Source organism: Symphalangus syndactylus, chromosome 2 (genome assembly GCF_028878055.3).
Source record: "Symphalangus syndactylus isolate Jambi chromosome 2, NHGRI_mSymSyn1-v2.1_pri, whole genome shotgun sequence".
NCBI lineage: Eukaryota > Metazoa > Chordata > Mammalia > Primates > Hylobatidae > Symphalangus > Symphalangus syndactylus.
The window spans coordinates 137,734,386-137,746,684 of record NC_072424.2 but is presented as its reverse complement, the minus strand read 5'-3'; the positions used below and the strand labels follow the sequence as shown (position 1 = coordinate 137,746,684).

Sequence of the window (12,299 nt, the reverse complement as noted above, 5' to 3'; positions counted from 1 at the left end):
TACCCAATACCAAACCCATAACCAAAACAACACAAACACACAGGAATGAGTTGTTTTCAGAAATATTGTCTCTGTTTTCACTTTCTTCTGTGAAACAGAGTGGCTCCTAGCTATCACTGTTATCAGTAAACACATCTATTGATAAAGGACACCACGCTTCACCATCATGGGTAAAGATAATTGATGTCAGAGGGGGCAATTCGGGCATGTCCTTTCATCAGAACAAATAAGAGAAAGGAGCCAGTGCATTCAACAGCGCAGCACTCTCAGCCAAGTCCTCCAGAAGCGAGTGAGACAAGATCTGGGGCTCGGGCCCCTCCCCAATGCATGAATGTTGCTATGGAACCCCACTTCATGTCTCCTCGCCTCTGTCTCTGAGATGATGCCACAGCCTAGCATATTTCTTCCCTCTGGCTCTCCTCCTGCCTTCCTGCAGTTCTTCTTCTGTCTCCTTCGCTGGATCTCTTCTTACACTGCCCTTTGCACATCGGAGTTCCACCAGGCTCCATTCTTTTTTTTTTTCTTTGGTTTGAGACAGGGTCTCACTCTGTTGCCCAGGCTGGAGTGCAGTGGTGCCATGCCATCTCTGCTCACTTCAGCCTCCGCCTCCCGGGTTCAAGTGATTCTCCTGCCTCAGCCTCCTAAGTAGCTGGGATTATAGGCACCCACCACCACGCCTGACTAATGTTTTGTATTTTTAGTAGAGACGGGGTTTTGCCGTGTTGGCCAGTCTGCAGGTCTTCCCTTCCTACTCTACAGACTCTCCTTGGGTGGTCTTGTTCAATCCCACCGTTTCAACCATCACCATTTGCTGATGAAATCCAAATGCACAGCTTTAGCTCACACATCTCCCCAGCACATCAGACCCATATAACCAACAGCCCTGGGTATCTCCAACTGGGCCTCATGGTGGCACAGCAGCCTCGGTGGGCCAAAACAGCAATCCAACCTTCCCTGCTGGTCCACACTTCTTCCAATATGCCTCATAGCCTTCCAACATAAAAAACTGGACACTTTACCATAATCTTGTATGTCCCCTGCACCAATGCCTAGAATCAGCCATTTCTCCAGGGAGCCCTGGTTCCTTTCAGTAAATAATTATATTTAGAAGCGAAGATCTGGGTGTAAAATGCACTCATTGCCGGGAGGCTGTCGCTGCTCCCAGCCCCTCTCAGTGGCAGGGTACATAGGTACGTTTATGTATAGTCATACATACACACACCTACAGCTGTATTTCTATATCTTTATAAAATATATACATATAATCATGAATTGACACCAATATCTCCAGTTTTGACCCACCACCAGTGAATTCATTTGAGTTTTCTCCCTCTCCACATTTGTAACTCACTTCTCTGAGAAACCTGGCTTCTGTGGCCTCTACGCATTTACTCATTTGATCAACTCACCTATGAACGGTTGCCTATGTCTGCCACTGCTCTTCCCCTGCCCCTGCACAGATGCCCTCCTCACTTTGTTGGGCCCTTTTACTTCCTGTTGGACCAGTGCTGCCCCTGCCCCCCACCCTGAGACACAGACCTCACACAGCAGGAGCTCCAACACCCAGCACCAATTCCCTGTACCCCCCATGCAGATATCCTGCCCTACCCAGCACTGACATCCCCTGTCATGTCACCACTGCCACTGCCCTCACCCCGGCGTGGCTGCCCCCATGGGGATGATCCTTGCCTGTTCAGGCACCAGCACCTCACACAAGACACCACAAGCCAGGCTGACCACGATGGAAAGTAAGACTTAACACCTACCGCCTTCCTGCAAAACTCAAAGAATTGTAGGCAGTATCGCATCTGAATGCAGAAGAGACATTTGAGAAGAGGGGTTTTGACATTGATCAAAGTACAGTGCAGAGGCCACTGCCTATTCTGCTTGTGCCTACGGCTGCTTGGCCTGGAAGCTGCACTTTCAGTCAAACCCACCACGAGAGGCAAGTCCTCCATCAAGCAGATTAACCCCACTGGGTCTCAACTGCTTCACATACTGGCATTTTAATGTAGTTTTGAAAGGCTTGGGGTATGAGAAATGCTAGAGATTGAACAGCACTTTGCCAATATGAGACTCATGGAAATGCCAAACCGAGATAATGAGTCAACGAGCAGGGAAAACAAGCATGGTGGTTTCCATCGATGTGTAAGGATGTGGGCTTTGCAGAGCCTGTGTCCTGGCAGGTCCACCTGAGATTGCTGGCTGCATTTACCTTTCAATGAAAGTGAGAGGAGCAGATGGCTGGTGGAGCTGATAGAAAAAACAAGGAGACTCAGAGTCAGCAGAGAGTTCTAAATGTCATACATTTATGCTGCTCAAGTGTTCTCTAGAGACCTCAGAAGCAAACAACCCCTTCCACATTCCCGTTCAGTTGAGCACAGTCCTCCCATGGCCCCAGATTCCCAGCCTAGCACATCACTCTTAGAAGAAAGAAAGAGGGGGCTGGGGAGAAAGGCAGGGAAAAAAAAGGAAAGAGAGAAAAACCAATAGAACTCAGGTTGGAGGAGTGGGCCATCTGAAAGGGCCTGTTGTTCCCACGCAACTTAAAAGAGAGCCTGACCCTAGGCTGGATTTCTAGGTGTGCAGATCCAGAGAAAAGGGCAAATTCTTCCCTGTGTGTGTGTGCAGTCACCTGGACAAACAGAAACCCATTTGTGAGATGGAATTTCCATGGCAGGCAAGGGCTGTGATGGGAATGTACAGGGCAGGACCATCTGTCCTGGTATTAAATGCATCATTCCCATCTTCCCCACACTAGGGCCGTCTGCATGCAGAAGCAGAGACTTCTTGCTCCCTTTCCACACATACCACAGGATCAATTTAGAGCCCTGGTCTAAAAGGGGGGAAGGTGATTTTGTCCCCTAAGGGATGTTTGGCATGCCTGGAGATATTTTTGGTTGTCACAACGGAGAGGAGTGTGCTACTGGTATCTAGTTCGCAGAGGCCAGAGATGCTGCTAAACATCCTACAATATACAGGCCAGCCCACACAGCAAAGAATTACCCAGCCCAAAATGCCAGTAGTGCCGAGGCCGCGGCACTCTGCTAGAGGCCAGCTTCTTACCACCTTTTCACTGCTGCACTCCCAGCAATCTAACAACACACTATACATTCTCTCACCAAGTTACTCCCAAGTATCCTGGCTGGGAAGTGTTGCTGAGAGGCTCATACCAAAGATCGAGACCGAGCAGGAGATTCCTTTTAACAGACACCTTGTCACCAGAGGACTGCATATGATTTCATAAGCAACAGAAGCTAATACTGACGCCAGTGCCCACTAAGGAAAACACGAAGAAAAATCAATACAGCTTGCCCCTGTGATGCCGAAGAGCTGATAGCCAAGTGATTTCTCCAGAGGAATCAAATTCAGTAACAACCCTTTCAAACCTCAACTTCTTTATCATTCATAAGCTTTCATTAAGCAGCCTTGAAAACCTCCAAGTCCACCATTTGGACTGTGAATTGATCCTAAGATTCTTTCCCCTGCAACAAGTTAAAAAAGAAAATGCTACTGCAGAAGTTTCAACCCTGAAGTTGAAAAACAATGTCTGGGAACAGTTAACTCAGCAAAGAAGTAAATTTTCCAAAACAAAGGCAGGAGGAAAGAGAAGTTTTTGCCAACACACACCAATGGCAAACGTCTAACACACCGAAAAAAAAAAAAAAGAAAGAAAGAAAAACCAGCACAGAAAAGAGTTACCCAAGAAATAGCTTTTTAAAGACAGAAAATCTTACTCTGGTTGTCAAAGACAGCTAAGCAATGAAAAACTGGGACGCGGACTCGCTGGTGTCATTTGCTCAGGAAAGGTCAGACGTGGCCACAGCTTGGCGGCCCCTTCACATCTGGGGCATCAATGCCCAGCCAGCCTGCAAGGTCTCCGGTCCCAACATCTCGAAGGATGGCTGCAGCCTCTCATCTCTGAAGGAATCAGAGCTGCTCTCCCACTGCTGAAAATATTTGAGATGTGCCAAGCAGATGGTCCCACGCTTATCAGCAGAAGCTTCCAATGGCATCATTCAGTGACACACTCAAGTGAAAATCTTCACGCCAATCCAGAGCGGGGTGTGAGCTGGTGATAATGCAAGGCAGTGGACCACCTTGAACCACTAAGGCCAGCCAGGGCTAAAGAGAAAGATGACGTGGAGAAATGCCACATGGAAGGGCAAAACCGCATGTGTAGTAGAAAGACAGAACCAGCTCAAATTCCCAGCTCAGCTTCTAATAAGTTATGTGACCTCTGCCATGCTCCCTAAGACTTGGTTTTCTCACCTGTAAAATGGAGCTAATAATATTAACTCAAAACCTTGTCATGAAGAGATGAGTCTATATATAGACCCAGAGAGACATACGGGAGACACATGGCTAGATAGTTAAGGATTTGTTCCCTTTTTGCAACCCAGTTTCGGAGAGTATCGTGCTCAGTGTAGTATATAAGACCCATAGGATGCTATGAAAAGCGAGCAAGCCAAGGAGTGTGTTCAGGGGTGAAGGCAGGGGTCTGCACCATTGGCCATGCCCAGACTGCTTCCCAGCCTGGTCCAGGGACTCCTCCTGGGAGCAGCTGTTTCTGTTAGATGCAGACTCTCACCCGTGCAGTCAGGAACATGAGAGCAAATTCCTTTTCCCCGATCCCTGTTCTGCATTTTTTGTGTTTTTTTGTTTGTTTGTTTGGTTAGGTTTTTTGTTTTTCTGTCTTTTAAAAACCAAAAATGGTCAATATGTTACCCATTTTTCAAAGAACACAATGTGAAGCCCCAAAGGCTGAGAATTCTGGATCTCTTGGATCTCAGGTAGCCAAGCGTGAGATCCCAAGCCTGAAGACCCACCCCTCACTCAGGGTAGCATTTTCCCTTGTTTAAAGGGATTCCTTCATAGATGTTGTGCCAAAGTATTAAGGGACCCCGGGGACCAACTATATCAAAAGGGTTAAGAAGGCAGTTTCAGACTCTGTGGGAAAGCAGACATAGGAACCCACAGATGAAGTTCCCTTCCGACTGTTTTCGTAAGCAGGAAGACCATAGTCCCAGGGCAGAGCCAAACTACTCTTGTGGGAAGCCTGACCAGCAGCTCAGTCCTCCCAGTGGGAAGAAGAAAGGGGAGAGAAGAGAGCTTCCCCTGAAGCCAGCAGGCATCTATTGGGTAGGCAGTGCTGAGCAGCAAATCAACAGACCAGGTGAACTCAGTCTTGAAGTTGGAAAGGAGTCCTTATTACCTGGTTCCGATGTTCCAAGGAAGGAGAAGTTCAGCCTCCTGGAGAACTTTAGTTTCCCAGAGGATGGTCAGAAACTAAAAAGGAAATGGGCACCATCTAAAGCAGACTGCAAGGCAGAAAAGAGGAGCACCTGGTGGGAAAGGATCAGACCCACGGAAGAAAACGTGATTAGGGAAAAATAACAGGCTGCCCAGGGAGGTTCCAATCCCAGCAGGGGAGGAATTGATCCCGAAGGAAACGAAGGATGAAGGAGATGGGATGGGACAGAGGGATCCTCTCTGCTCCACATTCGCTGCTTCTCAGATCAGGGGCTGCCCAGATTTTATGAACATTTCACCCTGTCCCCATGGGTGCTGTGAAACCCTGCACAGAGTGACCAACTAGAAGGAGGACTCCAACGTCATTATGTAAGTCAACAGAACAGAGGGCCTCACCAATTTGCTTTTTCCAGTGCCTAACAGAACAGAAATCTGTCCACACAGGCAGAGGACAACAAACTGCCCAATTTGGAAATTGATAATGGTCCCAAGGTGAATGAAGAGCAAGCCGCCAGGAAGCCAGGGTGGCCCGATGGCTTCTAGGTAGGGGGAGAGCCTCCAAAGGGGTTGGTGGCTGGCCGGGGGAGTCTGAAAGAGGTGGCTCTCTTTGCCCCTAGCTTGAGTGGGTGGCGGAAGACCCCAGTTGTTTTGTGACTAATTGGCACCACTAACAAAGCAGGAACTATCGCAGATGGAGCTGGAGTCGCATTTTTGGTAGATAATGATTTATCTTTAGAGAAAATACAGCAACTCACTGTAAAAATAAAACTGCTTGCATTTAAGCCACAAATAGGTTGGCTATTTCTGTGCTTGGTTTGTCTTTGTGAGTAATCATTCTCCCCTTCAGAGGTGGGCAGAGTTTGAGGGGAAGGAGGTGTAGCAAGAGCGGGTAACAAAGCAACTGAACCTAGGGAACAGGAGGGTCTGGAGCTCCAACTTCCGGCGGAAGTTCTAGCATCCACCTCCAAGTCACACCTTCCAAAGTTACCTAGAGAAACAACATCCCTCTTTCTGCCATCAAACAACAGAGAACCACAATGAAGGGGACCTGGTGGAGGGCCTTATGGGAGCAGGGAAGAAGGAAGCTTATTTACCCATGGCCACGCAGTGGACCCATAAGTGGCAGTACGCACAAGTGGTAAGTCCCTTTAAGTAGGGTACAGTGGTAGAATCCCTACGTAGACCATAAGTGGGAGAGCCCATAGGCATCCCAGTAAGTGGCAGAATTCCTTTCTTCTATCAGTGCTTTACCCTAAAGCTCCAAACCCTCTCCGTGCCTCTTCACTCAGCACTAAACCCAAGGAAGTCTAGAGAATTCAAGTCACATCCTCAGATGTGTTCCTTATCTGGAAGGAACTCTTCTATGCCCTCAATGCCGAGCCTATATTCTGGGGAGATAACTATTAAGTGCCTCACAAAAGCCCAGCACTCCCCTCCATGTTAGAAAGATGGAGAGTCAGGAGGGCAGGGGGCTGGGCTGCACCGATGGAAGGAATGGTCAGTGCCTGAGTGCTCACTTTCACAGAAGATGGTTCCAGAATAAGAAATGGAAACACATGGAAGGTCCACAGAATGGCAGGCAACTGGCTTAGGACACATTGTCTCGGTTCACCATTCAGGAGCAGAACAACTTCAGGTATGCTAGAAATTTAGACTTGCAAACTTGACCAGAGGGACAAGTGATTATCCCATCCGTTTTATTGACAGGGTCTCAGAGTGGAACTGGTCTGCCCTCTGCCCTCTGGAGCTGCAAAAGAGGCTTCAGATCTCATTGGCCAGATAAAAGCCCAAGATAAAACCCTGAGAACAGAACTCTCCCAGGCTGATCGGATCCCCATCAGCCTCAGGGAATCTTCTCCAGGCTTCTGCTAGCCAACCCTGCCCTGGAATTGGTTGGGTCTGTCCCCAGTAAAAATCTTTACACTCAGCATACATTTCTTAAACATCAGATCTGAAAGAGAAATGACATTTTCTCCCCCACGTGCTTGGTTTCTTCCAGCTAGTCAGGTCCACATGGGGGAGCCCAGTGAGAGTACTACAAACGGCAGAAACTATATAGGTATGAAAATGGGGAAGCAAACCCGCCGGACACGGTGCAAGTAGCCCTCCAAGATGCACCCCGGGAAGGGCCCAAACAGAGCATAGCTGCAGATAAGAATTCAGCATGTGGGAGGCTTTGCTTCCAGCCCCCAGGGACCCCCCCCAGCCTCCCCTCAATCGTAGGAGTCTGCCCAAAAGGAGACTTCTCATCTGGCACAAGTGCCTTTGCCGAGCAGTGAGGAGGATGTGAAGGGACCCAGAGCTGGGCATCCCTAATCCAGGATAGTCCTTCCACTGAGGGGCCGGGCAAGGCTCAGGGAGCTGCTTCCCTCCTGCGGGACAGCCTGGGATGGTGTCTGCCACCCAAGAGATCATCGCAGTGGACAAACTAGACCTCACTAGTTCCAAAAGGAGAACTCCCAACTAATATAGCTCAGATAAATAAGAAAATAAATAAATGCCTCTCCGAGTCTCCCAGAATCACCAGATATCTCATCTGCAGGGCTGGCTAAAGTTTGCAGCAGGAGAAAATAATTAGAAAATAAACCGATCATGGTGTGAGGCAGCCTGGGCCAACATAATAAAGATGGGGAGGAGGCAGGGGTGGCACTGGGTGCCAGGGCAGGGTGGGGAAGGAGGGAAGAGGAGAGGAGCACACTCCATCCCCAGGGGGAGATCGGGGTCTGCCTGAAGAGGCTCACATGCTCTGACGATTTGGGAATACCTTTACCCCAACTAATTTTCCTCCCTTCCTCTCCCCTCTTCCCCTGGGAATCTTTGTAAAAAGGGCCCCTGAGGAAAACCAGTGCCAGAGCCCTTTGCCCAGGACGGATGATCTTGCTCACAGGGACATCCCTAGAGAAAGTTCGCACTGAGTCACAGGTGAAAATGTACGAGCACTTCGTGGATGACTCACTCGATCCAATCTCAGAGCTCATCTGCGCTTCAGGTGTGTATATTCCCATCCGTCCCTCCTCCAGTTCAGCACCATCTGGTTAACATGGCTATACAGGAAGTCCTCAAAATTCCTGGTTTTTTTTTTTTTTTTTTTTTTTGGCTCCCAGGAGTCACAAGGACATTTCTTAAGTGCTTAATATTTTATCCCCATTTTACAGATGAGGAAAGTGAGGCTTGCAGAGTTTAAGTAACTTGCCCTATCTCCCTTGTCAGAGCAAGGAGAGAGTGACTCCAGAGTGCACAATCCCCACCTATACCTAGGACGTAAAAGCTGTAAAGTATAAACTCATTTTCATTCTCCTCTTCTTTTTTTAATCTCATTTTTCTCTTTTTTCTAAATCCAGAACACCATACTAGAAAGTTTTTTCTTGAAACAAGTTTGGAAATAATTGTGGAGTGGGAGATGTTCAAAAGTATGTGCTCATAATAAATTCACAGCAAAAGGGACTTCATGACGTTCACGGCACTCACAGCTCAATATGAGAATAAATGACTGGTGATGCACACCCATAGATACTTTATGGTATCTCTGATTTGGGAAGTAGGATAGATGTCTGAAGCCTTGTAGTTTATTAAAGGAGGATTTCAAGTTAAAGTATGGTACTCCACTTGACTTCAAGATTTATTACAAAGCTACAGTAATTAAGACCGCGTACGCAGGGTGCAGTGGCTCATGCCTATAATCCCAGCATTTTGGGAGGCTGAGGCAGGCTGGTGTTGGCAAAAGAATAGGCAAATAGATTAATGAAATAGAATAATGAGTACAGTTATGACACACACATATGACAAGATGACTTTCAAAAAAGGGGGACAAAACAATTCAATGAGGAAAGCCAAGTCTTTACAGAGCAGATGAATATTCACAGCGAAATAAGTGAACCTCAGCTGCTACCTCACACCGTACACAAGAGTGACGTTGAGAGGGATCACAGATGTGAGTATAAAAGCTAAATCACAAAGTTTCTAGAGTGAGCAAGAGAATATCTTCCTGATATTGACACAGGCAAAGATTTCTTAGGATACAGAAAGCACAAACTGTAAAAAAAATTATTAAATGGGCTTTATTAAAATTAAAAATGCCTGTTCAACAAAGACACAAAATTTCTAGGCAAGCCACAATCTTGGAGAAAATTCTTGCAAAACGTATATCAGACAAAGGACTTGTATCGAGAATATATAAAGACTTCCTACAACTTAAAAAAGACAATACAGTTTTGTTTTTGAAATGGACAAAAGTCTCAAACAAATACTTTATAAGTGAAGATAAGCAAATGGCCAAGAAGCTCATGAAAAAGTATTCAATGGCCGGGCACGGTGGCTCACGCCTGTAATCCCAGCACTTTGGGAGGCTGAGGCGGGCGGATCACGAGGTCAGGAGATTGAGACCATCCTGGCTAACACGGTGAAACCCCGTCTCTACTAAAAATACAAAAAATTATCCGGGCGAGGTGGCGGGCACCTGTAGTCCCAGCTACTGGGAGGCTGAGGCAGGAGAATGGCGTGAACCCCAGGGGCAGAGCCTGCAGTGAGCCGAAATCGCTCCACTGCACTCCAGCCTGGGCGACAGCGAGACTCCGTCTGAAAAAAAAAAAAAGAAAGAGTATTCAATATCGGCCGGGCACAGCAGCTCATGCCTATAATCCCAGCACTGTGGGAGGCTGAGGCGGGCAGGTCACCAGGTCAGGAGATCAAGACCATCCTGGCTAACACGGTGAAACCCCATCTCTACTAAAAATACAAAAATTAGCCAGGCGTGGTGGCGGGCACCTGTAATCTCTGCTACTCAGGAGGCTGAGGCAGGAGAATGGCGTGAACCCGGGAGGCGGAGCTTGCAGTGAGCGGAGATAGTGCCACTGCAGTCCGGCCTGGGTGAAAGAGCGAGACTCTGTCTCAAAAAAAAAAAAGGATTCAATATCATTAATCATCAGAGGAAGGTAAATTAAAACTGTAATGAGATACCATTTCATACCTACCAAAATGTGGGTACAAAGGTTGTTCACACCAAATGTTGGTGAAAATGTAGACTAATTAGAACTCTAACATAGCTCTGGAGGGAGTATAAATAGCACAGCCACTTTGGGAAACTGTGGAAGTTTCTTAAACATTAAACACGCGTCTACTCTACGACCCAGAAATTTCACTCTTAGGTATTTATCCATCAGAAGTTAAAGCCTGTAGCCACAAAAAGCCTTGTGTAAGAATGCTCATGGCAATTTTACTTACAAAAATAAAAATTAGGGCTGGGCGCAGAGGCTCACGCCCATAATTTCAGCACTTTAGGAGGCCAAGGTGGGTGGATCATCTGAGGTCAAGAGTTGGAGACTAGGCCGGGCGCGGTGGCTCACGCTTGTAATCCCAGCACTTTGGGAGGCCGAGGCGGGCGGATCACAAGGTCAGGAGATCGAGACCACGGTGAAACCCCGTCTCTACTAAAAAATACAAAAAATTAGCCGGGCGTGGTGGCGGGCGCCTGTAGTCCCAGCTACTCAGAGAGGCTGAGGCAGGAGAATGGCGTGAACCCGGGACGCGGAGCTTGCAGTGAGCCGAGATTGCGCCACTGCACTCCAGCCTGGGCGAAAGAGCAAGACTCCGTCTCAAAAAAAAAAAAAAAAAAAAAGAGTTGGAGACTAGCCTGGCCAAAATGGCAAAACCCCGTCTCTACTAAAAATACAAAAGCTGGCCAGTCATGGTGGCATGCGCCTGTAATCCCAGCTATTCAGGAGGCTGAGACATGAGAATCACTTAAACCGGGGAGGGAGAGGTTGCAGTGAGCTGAGATTGCACCACTGCACTCCAGCCTGAGTGACAGACCAAGACTCTGTCTCAAAAAAAATAATAATAGTAAAATAATAAATAAATAAATAATAAAAATAAATAAAAATTAGACACAGCCCAGATGTCCATCAGCTGGAAGCTGGATCAACAAAGTGAAGACCATTCATACCATAGAACAATGGAATACTATTTGCCAACAGAGGGGAGCAACCCACAGATACAGCTGCATACAACAACATGGGTAAGCCTCAGAAGCATAAGGCTGAGTGACAGCAGCCAGACACTAAAGAGCACGTATATATTATCTGTATCCATATGCGTATATGAAGTTCTGGAAGAGGCAAACTTGTCTATGGTGATGGAAATCTGATTGTTTTTTATTAGAAGTGGCAGATTGACTAGGAAGGGGCACCAGAGAACTTTCTGAGGAGAAGATAACATCCTGTATCTTGGAGGTATGGCCAATGTAGATGTATGCATTTATCAAAACTCACCAAACTCAATAACTAAGATTTGTGCATTTCACTATATGTAAATTTTATACCTCAATAAAAGTATTTCTTAATTTAAAAAAAGTATTATAGCTGAGCTTAGTCATTGAAATCTTCACACTTTTTTTTCCCTTAGTGGCTAAGGAAAGTGATTTGTTACAAAACTACAAAATACACATAGACACACGCGTACAGAAGCATATACTTATATAATGTCAAACTGAAATGGCTTCTTTGCAAACTATGAAAGGAAATGGAATTCTGAATTCATTTTTTAATAATTTCAAATTATGTGCTAAAGTTACATGTTGTTTTGTGGCCCCCATTTCTTCTCCGCCACTGCCTCACACCAAAATTATTACTAAAGCAGCTTACATTGTCTGCTGCTAGTCTTTTGGGGAGTAAGGATAGGTTTAAAAATGAATTACAAGCAAAGGGTTTTGATACCAGCCTAAAGCATCATAGCATTATGGTACTTTTTTTTTTTTTTTTTGATATGGAGTCTTGCTCTGTTGCCCAGGCTGGAGTGCAGTGGCACAAACTCAACTCACTGCAACCTCCACCTCCTGGGTTCAAGCGAGTCTCCTGCCTCAGCCTCAGCCTCCTGAGTATCTGGGACTACAGGCATGCACCACCACACCCAGCTAATGTTTGTATTTTTAGTAGAGACAGGGTTTCACCATATTGGCCAGGCTGGTCTCAAACTCCTGGCCTCAGGTGATCTGCCAACTTCAGCCTTCCAAAGTGCTGGGATTACAGGTGTGAGCCACTGCGCCCGGCCAC

At 46.8% G+C, this 12,299-nt stretch overlaps 1 protein-coding gene across 4 annotated transcripts in view; it reads right to left on the bottom strand.

Moving 5' to 3' along the window:
- MAS1 (MAS1 proto-oncogene, G protein-coupled receptor) overlaps window positions 1–12,299 on the bottom strand; it is a 55,715-nt gene that overhangs the window by 22,454 nt on the left and 20,962 nt on the right. For 2 of the 4 annotated variants that reach the window (XM_055268847.2, XM_063623163.1), the window contains exon 1: window positions 3,738–3,900. The exons of 1 other annotated variant lie outside the window; for it this stretch is intronic. The gene's annotated coding sequence lies outside the window, so the exon portion shown is untranslated. Of the gene's footprint in view, window positions 1–3,737; window positions 3,933–12,299 lie in introns of those variants that run through there. One more of the 4 variants, XM_055268858.2, reaches the window with a different exon arrangement.